Genomic DNA, 19,367 nt, shown 5'->3' on the forward strand with positions numbered 1-19,367 from the left:
GGAGCAGGACTTCTATTTTAAAATGAACTTAAATCTATAAAGAAAATGATACAAGATGTGAAAGAACAATACACATCAGAATTGGAAAAACCAAAAATTGAGATGATAAAACTTATTAAAGAATGATATAAATGAAAAATATCATTTTCAGAAATTAAGAATAAACTAGAAAAAATACAGTAACAAATTAAGAAAACAGATACTGCTTGAAAAGAAGTACTGTAAAAGGAGGAACATTTATAAAACTACCAGAAATGAAATAATAAATATTGAATAAATAAAGAAGATCCACTTTACAGATCTAAAAACTCCCTGAAGAAGAAAACCAGAGTAAGGAAACAGAACAAATACTAAAAAATATAACTGGAGGAAACATCCCTGAAATAAACATTACGAAAAAAAAAACAAAAAACTTTTGACGCTACATAATAAAAGGGCATACCACATGCTTAATATAAGAATATTGACCTAGAATAACCTATTTCAATACCTATTTTAATAAAATTCCTGACCTTTATAGAATAAAAGAAAAAAATTCTTTGGTTATTTAGGCAAGAGTAGCAAGTGAATTATAAACAAAAGAAAATTAGATTATCATTAGACTCTGACAGCAGTGCTTCATTACAGATCAAAATGGAGTACCATATTTAAGATATTCAGTAAAAAAAATGTTCACCAAAGAGTTAATATATAATAGAAATTACTTTCAAGTATAAAGGTCACAGACAAACTCTTATCTTAATTTAGGAAATATTGTTACCATGAGACCTTTCTAAGACTCCATTACTGAATGAGTTTTAAACAACCAAATGACTAGAGACAGCATAAAGGATTGTATGAGCGTAAAACATATTATTACTTGTACAACTAAGATTAAATGGGGACTAAAAGGACAGAATAAGATACATAGTGTGCAATTGCTGTATATTCAAACAATGTAGAGACAGTACAAGTATAAAGTAGAGGGAGTTTAGGAACAACAAAAGAAAAAGAAAAAATTTTAACTGTTCTCAGTAAATATTTTGGTGGTAGTAGTATTATTATTGTTATTCTATGTATAATTTGAGATAAAGTAAATGGTCAATTATGATAAAATCTAATATGCTTATCCTCTGGATCCTTGATAAAGATATAATGCAGAAAACATTACACAGAAATTATATAGTCCTGGATTTTAGTTGGAAATGTGGGAGCTTCAGTGTAGAATGATTATATATTCAGTATTCTGTATAGAATTAGGATTATCACCATTTTCTGTACGTAATTAATTAATGGCTCTGGGTCTTAACATCAACCGTTACTAACATCACACACACACACACACACACACACAAAACAACCAGACACTTTGTGCTTCCTAATAAAAAAACACACCATCACCCGTAGGCTTGACTATTGGACAGAATGTGATTCTTATCAAAATTCTGAGTCCAGCAGCCAATTTGCAGAAAATATAGAGGACAAAGATACATGTTGAATTGTATCACAACTATGAAATCAGCAAAACCTATAATGTGGGAAAATCTACAAGATCTTTAAAGGCTAACTTATAAGTAATAAAATGGGATAAAGGGGAAATTTATAAACTAAAAGCTACTTAAAAGACATTTTTTAAAAATGGACCAGACTAAATCACAGTGTCTAGGGATGCACGCGTGTATTGTAAAACATAAGAAGCACAAGAAAACGATTCCTACAGAAGTCAAGAGTAGTGTTTACTTTGTGGAGAGGTAGAGTTGAGATGGAAACAAGGCACATAGAAGAGTTCCTGGGGTAGCTGGCCAAGTTGTATATCTTAACTTGGGTGATGATTACAAGTGCATTTGCCTCATAATATCTCATTAAACTATACATTTGTTTTGTGTTTTTCTGTATCACTGTTTTACAAATTTTTTTAAAAAATTTATTTTCTTTCACTGTACAGTAATGAAGTAAGAATTTTTAAAAAGGATGGTCAAAAACAGAAACAGCGTGTCATTGTTACACCAGCTCTAAAAGAAAGTTCCCTGAGATTTTAATAATACTAATAATAATTTTAAAACATTCCAAACTACAATTAAATATGAGAATACTGTGGATAGCATGTCTTAAAAAAAGAAAAAAATAAACTTGGGAGTATTGGAGTATTGGGGTAATAACAAATATACCTACAAGATTTTACTACACTAAGCAGAAAGTCTTTGTAAGGAAAGAATAGAGAAAGAGAGTATAAGATCTACCAAGAAGAGAACCTAGCATTTTTATTTTTCCTGGATGTGCTATTATGTTCCCTTCTTTTAGTACCTAAAATAGTCACCTTAATTAAGGCAAATTTATAGATTGTTAATTCTAAATGATACTTAGTTAATTTGGGGAATAAACATGAGTTAGTTGCTTAGTTTAGTCAAAATTGACCCAGGAAGGCAAAGTGTCTGTATTGGAGATATGGATAGGCAAACATTTGTCTTTTACAGTAGAAATTCATTTTGCCTTTTAATAAGGAATATAATTTTTGCATCCAACTGCATTTAGGTTGTAATAAGAAAACTTTTAATACATAAATGCCCACAACTTTTCTCTTTTCTTTGTTTGCAAAAAAACTTCTAGAATTATTTTCTTTCTTTTAATTTCCCCTTCCTGACCTCAGAGGAGAGTCCTAGTTTGACAGACTTGTTATGGAATTTATAAGGCAGAATTTGTAGGAGTAAAAGATGAGGATAAGTTTGTAGACTGGAGCTGGGTTGGAGTTTGAGGTGAGTGGTCCCTTGTGGTACATGAGTTTGGTGGAGAGGGGGCAAAGGTAGAACTTTTAAAATGTTCTGATCTATAGATCTCTTCACATTGCTATAGTTACTTTGATGTTATGGCTGCTTTTAATTTCTGTATGTGGTTTTTAGACTTAGGCTGCTTTGGGGGTAGACCATTTGGAGAAGAAATTTACATGCAGGAAACATTCAAAAATAGACCCTTACATCAGTAAGTTATCATTGGGTTATATAAACCACTGCAAAACATAATGACTTAAAACAATTTATTACTTCTCACTACCCTATTAGTTGACTAGGCAGTTCTCCTGAGGTAGGCCAGGCTCTGCTGATCTTGGCTGGGCTCACTTCTGTATCAGCTAGTATTAGCTCTCCTTCTGGGGTTTGTATGTTGGGACTTCAGCTTTCCTCCATATATTCTCTCATCCTCCTGTGGGCTAGTACAGACTTAGTTTAATGGGTGAGACAGGGATCCAGTGGAGACACAAAGTCTTTGAAGCCTGTGCTCAGAAGTGGCACACCTTCACTTCTGCTGATTTCTGTTAGCCGAAGTAAGTAGTAAGCCCAACTCAGATTCAAGGGGTGGTAGGAAAAAAAATAACCAAAACTCCACCTCTTGAAAGGAGGAGCTTATGAAGTTACAAAGCACAGGGTATGGAGACAGGAAGGCCATTAACTGGGACCATAAATTAAATCAATCTACTACAGTATTCTGCATCATTTAAGATTTAATTTTGTAAATGTTATTCTAAGAGAATAAGAGCTTCAGCTTTCCAAGCTCTCATGTTTCAAGTTTCCTTTATAAATATAGAGGCATTTGATATGTAGTCATAGCTTATTAGTTTTTTGAACATGTGAATGAGAATTAACAAAGTTAATTACAGAAAGCTCTTGACTGTTAGAGAATGAAAGTAGGGTTCAATGGGACACTAAAAATAGTGGTTAAAAACTAGAACACATTATATTTGCATAAATCATTTAATTACTTTTGTAATTTTCATGCTTGTTTACTATATGCGTATGCACTTGAGTTTGGCCTTGAATAATAGAAAACCCACAGTAGCAGTCGTTTATACAAATTATAAGTTTATTTCTCTTATGTAGAATTCAATGTCAGGGGTCAGGGCTATAAGGCATTCCATGGTGTTATATCTAGGCTTCTTTTTGTTCCACCATACTTTTTAAAATAAACTCAATTTTGGAATAAGTTTAGATGTTAGGTAAAAGTTACAAACATAATACAAAAAGCTAATGTATATCCCTCATCAACTTTCCCCCCGTTAACATATTACAATACAATGTAAGAAACCAACACTGGTGCATTACTATTAATTAAAACCCTGACTTCCTTTGAATTTACTTGTTTTTCTATTGATATATTTTTCTGTTCCAGGATCCAATTCAGGGTACCACATGGCATTTATGTCTCATGCCTATGAAGTCTCCTCTGGTTTGTGACACTTTATCAGTCTTTCCTACTTTTCCATGACCTTGATAGTCTTGAGGCATACTGGCCAGGTATCCTGTAGACTGTCTCCCAGTCTGTGTTTATTTGATTTTTTTCATGGTTAGACTGGGGTTGTTTCTTGGCAAGAATATTACAGAGGCAGAGTGCTTTTCTCATCACATCATATGAGTGGGCAGATGACATTATTGGTGATATTAACCATCACTTGGTTAAAGTAGTGTTTGCCAGGTTTCTCTACTCTAAATTTACTTTGCTTTTCTTTCTATACTCTATTCTTTTTTATCACATTACTAGGTCCAGTGTACCTTTAAGAGGGAAGGGATTAAACTCCACCTCCTGGAATGGGGAGACACTACATATATTAAATGGAAGTTTGTAAGGAAGCAAGGAAGATTTATCTCTTCCATTTAATCACTTATTTATATTACTATGGCTTATTGATATTTATTTTATACTTTGGGTTATAATCCAATACTATATTATTAATTTTGTAGCTCAAATTATTCCAGTTTTGATGTCTGGGAGCTATTTAAGTTTGACTTCAGTTTTTCTATGACATGTCACCATCCTTCTGTTTTTTTGAGGACATTACCTTACATTCTGGTACTTAAAGGCACTCCAGAATCACCTTATATTTTCCCTGTCCCCAGTCTAGAGTAAGTCATTTTTCCAATAAGCCCTAGTTCCTTTAATGGAAATGATAATTAGAAACCAAAATCTGAATGCTAGGTGTGCTTGTTGCTTCTGAGGTGTTTCTATTTCTAGGCTCTCTCAATAGATAGAACTAGGTAATTTGAATATATACTAGCCCATGTATACACAGATATTTATAATTATTTCTTTATCTGTTCTCTCTGTGTGTGTACACACACACATATTTATATATTAGCTAAACATGAGTTTATTCTCGTGTCTCTGACTCCAATCCAGTACCACATGGTTTATTCTAACCTTCCTTTCTTGCTTTTCTGTAACTTCCATCTATGAGAGTAAGAAATTGGCTTCCACTATCTTCTACCCATTTATTCACCTGTACACACTATGCCTTTTTGATCTTATTGTGTAAGGTAAGAGCCTGCACATTACAGGTAGTTTATTGGAGGTCGAGACAGAAAATTATAGGTAAAGAGCACATATGAAACTTCCTTTGAGAAAGGGTTTCTAGAAGCTAATCTGCAACTTCTGCTCAAATTCCATTAGAAAAAAATTAGTCACAAGGCCACACAAAGCTGAAAGGGAGTTTGGGAAATGTAATCTTTATCCTGGGAAGCAGAATGCCAAGCTTAAAAAACCAAAATCCAGAAACACCAGAAAAACAAAAAATTAAAAACAAAATAAAACAAAAAATTATTACTATGAGAGATGGGAAAATAAGGGAAGAAAAATTGGAAAATAGCTAAGAGTTTATCCTACACATTACCTGGATATTATTTTTCCTGAATATTATTATTAATTATTATTATTATTTTAATGAATGAAGCAAGGAAAAGGAAGTAGTCAATTTTGTAACTTATTTCAGAATAATTAAAGGTCATATAAATAGACTGACACAATGAACTTTTGAATCTTTTAAATCTTTTATTTCCCTTCATTTTTGCCATTATCCATAGTCCAGTTGATTTAAGGAAAATGAACAAGTGATTAATTTGTTTAAAGTCAAAAGGGGTCTAGGAATTAGGATGAAAAAGCCAGTATCTGCTGTCATTAAGGAGTCTGGAGATACTATTTCATCATGTTGTCTAAAATTTTCTTTAAATGCATGAAAGAAACAGTACTTTTATTTTTATATCACTGTTTCCCCTTTTCTCCTAACAAGGATTTTGAGCAGTGACATTAATCTGTTGACTGTTGTTGAATATATCAGATATGCTTCATAAATACACACCTGCTGTGCTGCTGAAAGAACCTGGTATTTTCTGATGCTCCATTGAATACAATGGACTGACAGCTTAAAAAGGCAGAATGAAAGAGAAGTGGGAGGGAAGTCCAAGAGTAAATGGGTTAATAATATACCATAATACATTCTTCACTGAAACCAGTTATTACTGAAAAGAATGAAAGGACAACAAAGTCTTAAATAAAGGCCATCTTATGAAATATAATAATACTAGAACTTGTGCTAAAATAGATATACTCCTCAGACTGAACTGATTAGAAACTCTTAAGTTCATGGTTCTGTGACCTTTTATTTAAAGTCTGAGTTATTTAGAAATGACGGCCTTGAGTGTGAGGTAGCCAAGTTAGGCATAATACTTATACAATATTAAAATGCAAAGAAATTTTATCAGAAAAAAATTGGCATATTATACTCCCCTATATAACATTACATTTTAAAAGTTTCAACAAAAGGTCTATAAAACCTCTGTGTATAGCTGCATAATGACTCCCAATTGTTCTAAGAAATAGCTCAGTCCATGGAAAACATTATAAAGAAATTTCATTCAGCTGTGAATATATCTATTCCTTTGTCATAGTCATAGCAATTCAAGCATGAGAATGAATACAAAATAGGCCTTACTAAACCTGAAATGGGATTTTTTCTGTGTTTTAAAATTATATGCGCCTTCTAAGAAGTGAGAATGTTTGGGGATCATTCAATTAAAGCTACTAGACACATGAAACTTTAGGGTGAAAGTATTCCAGTAATTAGTTTTTCTTTTGTAATTATAGCTGTGGAAATGTACTTTCTTTTTTCTTTTTCCTTTGTAATTTTTTAATATCTTACTATAACTTTCATACTGAAAAGCTCATGCATTAAAAATAGTTGAAAATTCTACATTTAAACAGAACATACAGTGTCTGCATCCCTCTATTATCGATTTATTTCAAGTTATTTTAGGTTTCAATTTATTATCATCTCAAATATGTATTAATTAACATGAGTGTAAATATCTATCTTGTTACAGAAAAATAACTTAGATTTTGTCAACTAGTAACAATAATGATGGTCACAATACTAAAAGAATAGAAAAATAGTTTTTCTACACACATTTTGCCAATTCTAGTTTCTTTGTTGGATTAAAAAATTATTTTTTAACATGCAAACATTTCTGAAATTTTTAAATACCCATAGAAATTATTGCAACTGTAGGCTTTTTTTTTTAATCCAATACCTTTTTTTTTTTTTTAATTACTGCATTTTTAATTAATTAATTTATTTATTTATGGCTGTGTTGGGTCTTCGTGTCTGTGCGAGGGCTTTCTCTAGTTGCGGCAAGTGGGGGCCACTCTTCATCGCGGTGCACGGGCCTCTCACTATCGCGGCCTCTCCCTTTGCGGACCACAGGCTCCAGGCGCGCAGGCTCAGCAATTGTGGCTCACGGGCCCAGTTGCTCCGCGGCATGTGGGATCTTCCCAGACCAGAGCTCGAACCCGTGTCCCCTGCATTGGCAGGCAGATTCTCAACCACTGCGCCACCAGGGAAGCCCCAACTGTAGGCTTTTAATAATTTTTTACGTTGCAAAAATATTTCCCTTTGAGTAAGTTTTGGGGAATTACACTATAATTAATTACTTTAGTCCTTTTCTTACTCCTGGAACCATGCTATGATCTTCTTTTACAATGATGTTTAACTTTTCCTTATACTTCCAGATAATTATTGTATTTCCCCTTAAGCTTCACTTGGCTAAACTTATATATATTTATTTCTTTAATATTTGTTTCCTCTCCCAAGGAAAATCTCTCTGGCTTGTTCAGAGCTCCAAGGATTGTTCTCTGAATTTCTTTTCATTTCTCTGCATCTTTTGGTACTGATGTTTGACATCTCAGGTGTGATGGTGGTAGGGGATAGCTGACTTCTAGCATTTTCCTATTTCTATGGTGTATATAGCTGTACTAAGTTTATTTCAAGCTAAGAGATACACATTTGGCTTTTGAGAGGCTATGGAAGAAGGTTCCCGTTCACCACTGAATTTATCTATACCTCTTTGTTTGTGGTCAGTTGTTTCATAATTTACTACAATGTGCTATGATTATTCAAGACAGGTTGAGCACTATTGAAATAACTTTCTAGGCCCAAGATGGAACCACTTTTGCCTGGGGTGTCACGTCAACAAACTGAGACTTGGATAACTTTCTTGTAAATGTTCCACTTGACCAGAAACTTGGTATATCCAGTCAGCTAATCCTCAAATGCCAGGCCAACTCTGGGCTTTCTTATTCCAGTCCAGGTTGACTATATGGCCCCAGCCAATCATATATTTTCTATTTTTCTCTTCCTTGTTCTTTATTCTTTATCCTGTAAAAGCCTCCTGCCCTCCTTTTACACTTCTCTGAATGGAGACTGTTTCCTTCATGAAGGGTTAAAGTTTGTTTCTATCACTTAAATTGTCTTCTTTAATCATTTTTAACACCACTATTAACTGTTTCCCTGAATTGCTTATGATAGTTATTTTCCTTTTATTCCCACTATATATGCATAATTTTCCACATTAGAACATGACTGGAAGTTGGACATTCTATCTCTGAATAGATATTGTATGCTTTTAACCCAATTTCCTATTCTTTCAACAGTGTTTAACTTTTTATAAATTTCAGTATATCAAAACAAGACCATTATTGTATTGTTTTCTTTATTTTTAGTATCTTTGATTTCTTGATTCAACAAACGAAGTGATTCTCTTCTAAATTACTTCTAGTCTTTCTCCCAATCTTCTGACCACTTCTTTTAAGTTCCTCATCTCAGGCTCTTCCTCCTTTATCAATCCTATAACTGAGTGCTTCTCATATTTTAGTGTACGAAGAACAAATGAAGAATGTTTAAAAATGTAGTGTCCTGGACCTAACAGTTTCTGATTTAGTAGATTGCCCCCCACACCAGGAGCAGCATTTTTACAAGCACCAAGATGATTTTAACGTGGACGTTTCACGGACCACATTTGGATAAATACCTCATAAATCGTATCATTCTCCTCTCTCATGTCCTTTCATTTGGTGATATTATTCTCCCTAGCTTAAACATGCAATGGATTTAAAAATCTATATCTCAAAGCTTGTTCAAAGATGCTTACCAAAACATCCTTTTTTAAAGTGTTGCAGAAGTTAGTATAATATTAAGACCACTAGCTCATTGTAACAAAATCCTTTGTGTGCATCTCTCCACAAAAATGTGTTTAGGCAGACCAAAATTTTCAACAGTTTGCCCCCAAAAGAAGAGAGAGAACTCACACAAAGAGTTAAAAACAATGTGGTTAAAAAACCCCAAACAAACAGCAATGTATGATATCTAAATGTGGTATAGAATTGCTTTGAGTAGAGAATAAATGAGCATTAAAAAAATATTTTAATTAGTTCCCAGGTCTCTAGTTGTCCTGAAATGTCTTCATCATTGTTTGTATGTAGCATCTCGCAAATGGGAGGAAAAAAAGTGCTGTCAAATTACAGCACCTGGTTTAAAAACTTCAACGGTTCTGCCATGACTAGTTATGAGAGTTTAGTAAGTGCCTTCAGCATTCTAACCTTTCACATATCTATTCTTTTTTTTTTTAGCATCTTTATTGGAGTATAATTGCTTTACAATGGTGTGTTAGTTTCTGCTGTACAACAAAGTGAATCAGCTATACCTATACATATACATATCCCCTCCCTCTTGCGTCTCCCTTGCACCCACATATCTATTCTTGAAAGAGGCATGAAATTGTCTACATGTTCAGCCTGTAGGTCCCTTACTAATCTAACTCAGAGCTAATTAACTGCAGACTAACAGACTTTTGGGGAGCTCAGTAAGAAAGCAAGATGCCTCACTAAATTGTCACTCATCCAGAATCCTTATCTTTTGAGCCAAATTGGTGCATCTCTTCCATTAACACCTGCTCATACGCTGGAAGGCGTTGCATTCCTACATCATAAGTCTCATCTTCAAACGCAACCCTCCCCAATAAATTGAATGTATAAGCTAAGCCCGTTAATGTTTTATGGTATATGTTGTTGTATTTTTAGAATTAGAATATACTCATTCAGATATTTTATTCATATTTTGACCTTTTATATCTAAATAATTTACTCATTTTGCAATGTATGTTGTGCTTGATATGGGATTTAGGTAAAATGAGATTTCTTTTCCAAAAACCATTGAAATATTTTAACATATTATTAAATAATTTTTACTTTCCTCACTAATTTTAATACTTTATTGTATGTTAGAATATTAACTATATACTGTTTTTATTCATGGCTGGCAATTTCTTCATTGATCTCTATCAATTTTTCCATCAATAACACACTGATTTAATTAGTAGTTTCATTTTCTGAGTCATTGTACCTCTCATTATTCTAAATTTACAATTTCACATATCTATTACAGCCTTCTAATTATCCAAGAAAGTTTTCGAATATTATTTTACAAATTGTAAAAAAAAATGTTATCTGGGAAATTATATCAGACAGTTTAAATTTAGAAATTATTTTACAAAGAATTTACAAATTCTTATCACTCAGTGATTCCTTGGTCTATATACATAAAATTAGAATTTTTGTTATGTTACTCTAATAGCACATCTTTTGTAGGTAAGTGAAGCAATCTATAATAATTGTTATAACCAAGAGGGCTAAATATATGGCACTAGAGCCATGGGGTTGGACAGGCTGAGCAGACAATTATGAGGAGTCTTGGACCTCAGACTAGAGATGAGGGATAATGACAGTTTCACAGCAGATGTCAGGATGGAATAATAATAACCATTGTAGACAAAGATACAGAACAAGAACCAACCTCATCTTGCTTTCCACCCCAATTATTAATGTTATGTCATTTAACTCCAAGACTTCTAGAAATTGAGACTTAGGAATTTGAGGATAAGAGGAAAGTATGGGACAAATCCTAATTGACTAAATTTATTCTCAGTTGAGGAGGTTATATTTTTTCCAATTCATAGAATGGGAGCTTTGGACAGAAATTATAACATCTAATTTTGGCATGCTACCAATTTCCAGATGGAGGCTCAAAAACTTTAAGGTTTCTTTTGGTAAACAAAACAAAACCAAATTTTGTATTAACGTTCAGTCTAATTCTCCACAGCATTTCAGTTTTACTAGGTTGGGACCCATCTTGGAATCAATTAATATAAAAATCTTTTTCTTTTACAGACATATAATTATTCCTGGCAAGTCACACATTCAACCTTCAACATAAAGTTTCAAAAAGACTTCTCCCACTCATTTATCAATGAAAGTTTCATGTTGGAACTAATTATTTTTAATTGACTATATAGAAGGTGACTTTTCCACATAGACAATAATTTTTGAGACTCTGAACCTCAGAGCACTAATTGTAACTTAATTAGTTTATACATTTGTTCAACTCACGGTTTCAAGGTCCCTGCCCTATTTCAGAAATTACACATCCTTATCTGTAAAAAGAGAAAGATTAACTCACACATATTAAGCAGAGTTACTCATGGTTGAAAGTGATAACATAAGATGTGCATGAGCCTAGAATTTTAATTTTTATTGTGTTTAGACTTTAGCTATTCCTTTAGGGAGAGGAGGATTCTGGATAGCCAGAACTTTTTTTTTCTTTTTCTCTCTTTTTTTTTTAAGCTCTATGCACTCCCACCTCCCATGTAACCTACATCTAAAATATTGGAATTTATCCTTTTTTCCCCCTGAATCAGGACTCTGTATCATTTTAAAGTGGATATGTAGATGTGTCTCTTGTTAATTGATGCTTCATCTACCAAGTCAACTGAGAATTATTAATTGTATATTTCTCATTACCTTCCCAATGCCAGTTCTGTTTTCTATTACAAATGCAGAAAAGCTGTCTCTTACTCTCAGACTTTTTTCATTTGCTTCTGCATGCCACCTAGATGATCCCTAAATGCTGGAAGCAAGCTCAAGAGGCTTTTCATTTCTTGTGAAGTCTGTGTAACAAAACTGAGGGGAAAGGGTACAAATTCTAAGCTACTCTTCCCACCATTGTGCTATCTCTTGCATCAAAGGAGATGTGAGGCCAAAAGAATGGAGGGATACCAAAATACCAGTGATCTTTAATTGCCCAGACAGTCATGTAAATATATCTAGGATCCCATTAGCCCTCCATGGGCAATCCCTTTGTTTCCCAAGACAAGAGGAGAATGGGTTGATAAAGGAAGTGGTAGAGGAAGAAGTTCTTAGAGTCTCCTCACTTCAGTTTTTTCTCTCTTCATTCTGAATGTATTGCCATGTAGCTTTCACATATCTTAGGAACATGAGCTGAGCAACTCAAGTCCGTAAAGTCTGATGAGGTCCCCAATCTATAAAACTCCTTATTCCATATCCTCCTCTGATTTTTTAGTTACATGTCAAAGTCAGAAGTGGATTCTTTTTCTAGGTCAGGTCTAATTTCAGAGGCAGAAATTTTAGGATAAAATATACCTAGAAGTAAGACAAAATATTTTATTCTTATCACTTTATTTTCTTCTAAAAACACTATTCCATGATTTTCATATTTTACAACATTGGTTTTAGTGCTCTTCTTATGCAGTGGACTCTTTCAAAAAAGTCCATTTTGCTAACTGGGCCCTCCACATTTTATGGGGTAGTAGACAGAGGGTTTTGCCTACAAGTGGATTACTTTCTCAAAGGGAAGAAATGTTTTAGATGTGTTATAACCTATCCCAGGGAGCATCCAATTATAACTCCATTACCTAATTAAAACAGGTTTAATGGTCAGGTTCTTACCTGTGCTTCAGTTTGAGCAGTAAAAGCAAGCTGATAGGATTTTTGAAGCAAGGATTCTCACTGGAAGTTTGCAAGCACTGCATGCTTCATTTACGGTAATTATGTGAAATTTATCTTTGTGAGAAAAATATACACATATCTTGGCATAGCTTTCCTGAGAAAAATAGGTAATAGGCACAATTTGTTGCATCCATCCTTTTCCCCCGCCTCATAAGAAAGATAAAAAAAAAAAAAAGAGAATGAGTGTTAAGAAATTACAGACCTATAAAACATAATTTACCAAGGTCTCTTGGAACTCAGACTTTGAAGGAAGTTGTACCAATCCAAAAGAGTGTTAGGAAGAGACCCAGAGAGATATGGGTCTCTCACATGTGCTTTTCAGGAAAAAAAAAATTGAGCAGTCCTCAGGTCATCAAATAAATTAGGAAACCACTTCATCGCCTCTCCACTTTATGTGCATTGCCTTTAAATCTCAGGCACTGGGCAGCTGGAAGTCTACTGCTCTATTTCTTTCTTTTGCGGGGGAAGGAGCAGATGGAATGCACTTTTCTCCTCTTTCCAGCTCCTCCTTCCCTTCCTTTACCTTCCTTTTCTCTTCACCCCTTCTTCTTCCTCAAGAATTAAAATTTTTTTAATCAGCTTAAAATTTAAGCATCAAACTCTTAAAATGTTTCTTGACCTAGGCAGAGCTCAGATGGTTTTTAGGCTGGTGAAAATACTCTGTATGATGTCATAATGATGGATATATGTTATTATGCATTTGCCTAAACGCATAGAATGTACAACACTAAGCGTGAACTCTAAGGTAAACTATGGATGTTAGATGATTATGATTTGCTAAAGTGGATTCATCCTTGGTGAAAAAATAAAAACCATTCTGGTGAGTGATGTTAGTAACGGGGAAGGCAATGCATGTGTGGAGGCATGAGGTTTATGGGAAATCTCTGTACATCCCTCTCATATTTGTTCTAAACCTAAAACTTCTCTAAAAATATAGTATATATAAAAAAAACCCTCTCCTGACCTTCAATACAACCGTTATCTTAAAGGGTTCATCCTGAAAGATAAACATAAACATGAACAAAACTTTTTGCTGAAGGAACAATATTTGTACATTTTAAAAAATGATAGAATATTAGAAACCTTCTTCTTGCATATTAGTTTTGTGCTTTTAAATTAATTATGTAATACTCATAAGTCAAAAAGCATGTTGATGGATTGCTTTGGTAAATATTTAATGACATATATAAAGGTTCATAACACATTAAAAGACTAAAATGTACACTTACAAAACATTAAGCTAATTCCACTTTTATTGAAAAATATAGATATACATGTAAAATGCATATATTTATCTTCATATATTTATATGGGACGTGATACATCAAAATTTGGGGGGGATGGCATGATTATTTGTAATTATTATTTCGTCATGATATTTCCCTGTAGTTTTATGTATTTTACAATAATTAACTATTCTTATAACAGCTAACACAGTAACATTTTTAAATGACATGTGTTATCTATAAAAGAGAAGATACAAATATAACTGAATAAAGATTAAACATATATTTATGGCAAAAGACATCATAAGAAAGTGATAAACAGAGGGAAATATTTGCAATACATATGATCATCTAAGAATTAATGACCAAAATATACAGAGAACTTTTGTAAATTGATAGGAAAAAAACCACTCCAACATGAAAATGGTCAAAAGATACAAGAGGAAATTTATAAAAGAGCAAAATTTAAATAAGCAAACATATAACAACATCAGGAAAATAAAAATTAAAGCAACAGTGACATATCCATTTTTGTTTATCATGTTGGCCCAAACAAACACATACATGTTAAAACCCAGTACTAGCAAAGATGTGAATTACTACAGTACACCTGAAAGATAATCTGACAATACCTATGCCAAGAGAAAAAATGAACATTACCTTTAAATTATTTTGATACATATGAGAAAGATATAAAGGCATTAGTACAGAAGGATATGTGTATTATGTTTGTATTTGCATAACGTGGAGAAAATTTTCTGAATTTGGGACATGCTCAAGCATTATCTTCTTTACCATACCCCTTTTCTCCCTATTATCTCATATCGACTCAGTTTTGACATATGTAAGATCATTTTGCTTTCCTTTATGTGTTCTGACTCTTTTCTGTACTTTTCCATGTCTTTGCCTTTCTGTGCTTCATTATAGATAATTTTCACACAGACATATAAGAGTTTCTAATTTTCTCTCTCCATCTGTGTCTATTCAAATCATTTCGGTTTCTAATTTAAATTGCTATGTATTTTTTAAAATTATGTAAAAATTATTTAGCTCTTTCTCAAGCTTCCTAATCAATTTTGACAAGTATGTTGCCTATGCATCATGTATTCTATATTCTTTTTTATATTTTAAACACTTTTAGCATTATTTTTATATCATTTATACTGACATAAATATACAGATGTTACTATCTGTATTATCTTTGAGTCTGATTCCAAACTTGTTTTCTATTTACTATTTTGTTATTTTTATTTATTTATTTGTTTGTTTGTTTATTTATTTTATACAGCAGGTTCTTATTAATTATCTTTTTTTTTTTTAGGTAACGTTCATCACTATATTTTTTTTAACATCTGTATTGGAGTAAAATTGCTTTACAATGTTGTGTTAGTTTCTGCTATATAACAAAGTGAATCACCTATATGTATACATATATCCCCATATCACCTCCCTCTTGCACCTCCCTCCCACCCTCCCTATCCCGCACCCATCCAAGTGGTCACAAAGCACCGAGCTGATCTCCCTGTGCTATGCGGCTGCTTCCCACTAGCTATCTATTTTACATTTGGAAGTGTATATATATCCATGCCACTCTCTCACTTCATCCCAGCTTACCCTTCCCCCTCCCCATGTCCTCAAGTCCATTCTCTACGTCTGCGTCTTTATTTCTGTCCTGTCCCTAGGTTCTTCAGAACCATTTTTTTTTTTTTTTTAGATTCCATATATATGTGTTAACGTATGGTATTTTATTTTCTCTTTCTGACTTACTTCACTCTGTATGACAGACTCTAGGTCCATCCACCTCACTACAAATAACTCAGTTTCGTTTCTTTTTTAGGCTGAGTAATATTCCATTCTATATATGTGCTACATCTTCTTTATCCATTCATCTGTTGATGGACACTTAGGTTGCTTCCATGTCCTGGCTACTGTACATAGAGCTGCAATGAACATTGTGGTACATGACTCTCTTTGAATTATGGTTTTCTCAGGGTATATGCCCAGTAGTGGGATTGCTGGGTCATATGGTAGTTCTATTTTTAGTTTTTAAGGAACCTCCGTACTGTTCTCCATAGTGGCTGTATCAATTTACATTCCCATGAACAGTGCAAGAGGATTCCCTCTTCTCCACAACCTCTCCAGCATCTATCGTTTGTAGATTTTTTGATGATGGCCATTCTGACGGGTGTGAGGTGATATCTCATTGTAGTTTTGATTTGCATTTCTCTAATGATTAGAGATGTTGAGCTTCTTTTCATGTGTTTGCTGGCAATCTGTGTATCTTCTTTGGAGAAATGTCTATTTAGGTCTTCTGCCCATTTTTGGATTGGGTTGTTTGTTGTTTTGATATTGAGCTTCATGAGCTGCTTGTATATTTTGGAGATTAATCCTTTGTCAGTTGCTTCTTTTGCAAATATTTTCTGCCATTCTGAGGGTTGTCTTTATGGTTTCCTTTGCTGTGCAGAAGCTTTTAAGTTTCATTAGGTCCCATTTGTTTATTTGTGTTTTTATTTGCATTTCTCTAGAGGGGAGTCAAAAAGGATCTTGCTGTGATTTATGTCTTAGAGTGTTCTGCCTATGTTTTCCTCTAAGAGTTTTATAGTGTCTGCCCTTATATTTAGGTCTTTAATCCATTTTGAGTTTATTTTTGTGTATAGTGTTAGGAAGTGTTCTAATTTCATTCTTTTACATGTAGCTGTTCAGTTTTCCCACCACCACATACTGAAGAGGATGCCTGTCCTCCATTGTATATTCTTGCCTCCTTTATCAAAGATAAGGTGACCATATGCTCATGAGTTTACCTTTGGGCTTTCTATCCTGTTCCATTGATCTATATTTCTGTTTATGTACTAGTACCGTACTGTCTTATTATGTTTAGGTAGGATCCATCTATGCCTACTTTCTGGGTTTTATCATAAATGGGTGTTGTATTTTGTCAAAAGCTTTTTCTGCATCTATTGAGATTATCATATGGTTTTTATCCTTCAATTTGTTAATAATGGTGTATCACATTGATCGATTTGCGTATATTGAAGAATCCTTCCATTCCTGGGATAAACCACAGTTGATCACAGTGTTTGATCAATTTTTTTTTTTTTTTTTTTTTGGCTTTGTTGGGTCTTCATTTCTGTGCGAGGGCTTTCTCCAGTTGCGGCAAGCGGGGGCCACTCTTCATCATGGTGCATGGGCCTCTCACTATCGCGGCCTCTCTTGTTGCGGAGCACAGGCTCCAGACGTGCAGGCTCAGTAGTTGTGGCTCATGGGCCTAGTTGCTCCGTGGCATGTGGGATCCTCCCAGACCAGGGCTCCAACCCATGTCCCCTGCATTGGCAGGCAGATTCTCAACCACTGCGCCACCAGGGAAGCCCTGTTTGATCCTTTTAATGTGCTGTTGGACTCTGTTTGCTAGTATTTTGTTGCGGATTTTTGTATCTGTGTTCATCAGTAATATTGGCCTGTAGTTGTCTTTCTTTGTGACATCTTTGTCTGGTTTTGGTATCAGGGTGATGGTGGCCTCATAGAATGAGTTTGGGAGTGTTCCTCCCTCTGCTATATTTTGGAAGAGTTTGAGAAGGATAGGTGTTAGCTCTTTTCTAAATGTTTGATAGAATTCGCCTGTGAAGACATCTGGTCCTGGGCTTTTGTTGGAAGATTTTTAATCGCAGTATCAATTTTAGTGCTTGTGATTCATCTCTTTATATTTTCTATTTCTTCCTGGTTCAGTCTTGGAAGGTTGTACTTCTCTAATAAGTTGTCCATTTCTTCCAGGTTGTCCATTTGATTAGCATATAGTTGCTTGTAGTAATCTCTCGTGATCCTTTGTATTTCTGTAGTGTCAGTTGTTACTCTCTGCTTTCATTTCTAATTCTATTGGTTTGAGTCTTCTCCCTTTTTTCCTTGATGAGTCTGGCTAATGGTTTATCAATTTTGTTTATCTTCTCAAAGAACCAGCTTTTAGTTTTATTGATCTTTGCTATTGTTTCCTTCATTTCTTTTTCATTTATTTCTGATCTGATCCTTATGATTTCTTTCCCTCTGCTAACTTTGGAGTTTTTTTTTCCTTCTTTCTCTAATTGCTTTAGGTGTGCGGTTACGTTGTTTTTTGAGATTTTTCTTTTTTCTTCAGGTAGGCTTGTATAGCTATAAACTTCCCTCTTAGAACTACTTTTGCTGCATCCCATAGGTTTTGTGTCATTGTGTTTTCATTGTTATTTGTTTCTAGGTATTTTTTGATTTCCTCTTTGATTTCTTCAGTGATCTCTTTGTTATTTAGTAGTGTATTGTTTAGCCTCCATGTGTCTGTATTTCTTACAGATTTTTTCCTGTAATTGATATCTAGTCTCATAGCGTTGTGGTCGGAAAAGATACTTGATACAATTTCAATTTGCTTAAATTTACCAAGGCTTGATTTGTGACCCAAGATATGATCCATCCTGGAGGATGTTCCATGAGCACTTGAGAAGAATGTGTATTCTGTTGTTTTTGGATGGAATGTCCTAGAAATATCAATTAAGTCCATCTTGTTAAATGTATCATTTAAAGCTTGTGTTTCCTTATTTATTTTCCTTTTGGATGATCTGTGCATTGGTGAAAGTGGGGTGTTAAAGTTCCCTACTATGATTGTGTTACTGTTGATTTCCCCTTTTATGGCTGTTAGTATTTGCCTTATGTATTGAGGTGCTCCTATGTTGGGTGCATAAATATTTACAATTGTTATATCTTCTTCTTGGATTGATCCCTTGATCATTATGTAGTGTCATTCTTTGTCTCTTGTAGTAGTGTTTATTTTAAAGTCTGTTTTGTCTGATATGAGAATTGCTACTCCAGCTTGCTTTTGATTTCCATTTGCATGGAATATCTTTTTCCATCCCTCACTTTCAGTCTGTATGTGTCCCTAGGTCTGAAGTGGGTCTCTTGTAGGCAGCACATAGATGGGTCTTGTTTTTGTATCCATTCAGCCAGTCTTTGTCTTTTGGTGGGAGCATTTAATACATTTACACTTAAGGTAATTATCAATATGTATGTTCCTATTCCCATTTTCTTAATTGTTTTGGGTTTGTTTTTTTTTAATTTATTTATATATATTTTTTATTTTTGGCTGTGTTGGGTCTTCGTTTCTGTGGGAGGGCTTTCTCCAGATGCAGTGAGCGGGGGCCACTCTTCATCGTGGTGCGCGGGCCTCTCACGGTCGCGGCATTTCCCGTTGCGGAG

This window comes from Balaenoptera physalus (assembly GCF_965194825.1).
Source record: "Balaenoptera physalus genome assembly, chromosome: 13".
Classification (NCBI taxonomy): domain Eukaryota; kingdom Metazoa; phylum Chordata; class Mammalia; order Artiodactyla; family Balaenopteridae; genus Balaenoptera; species Balaenoptera physalus.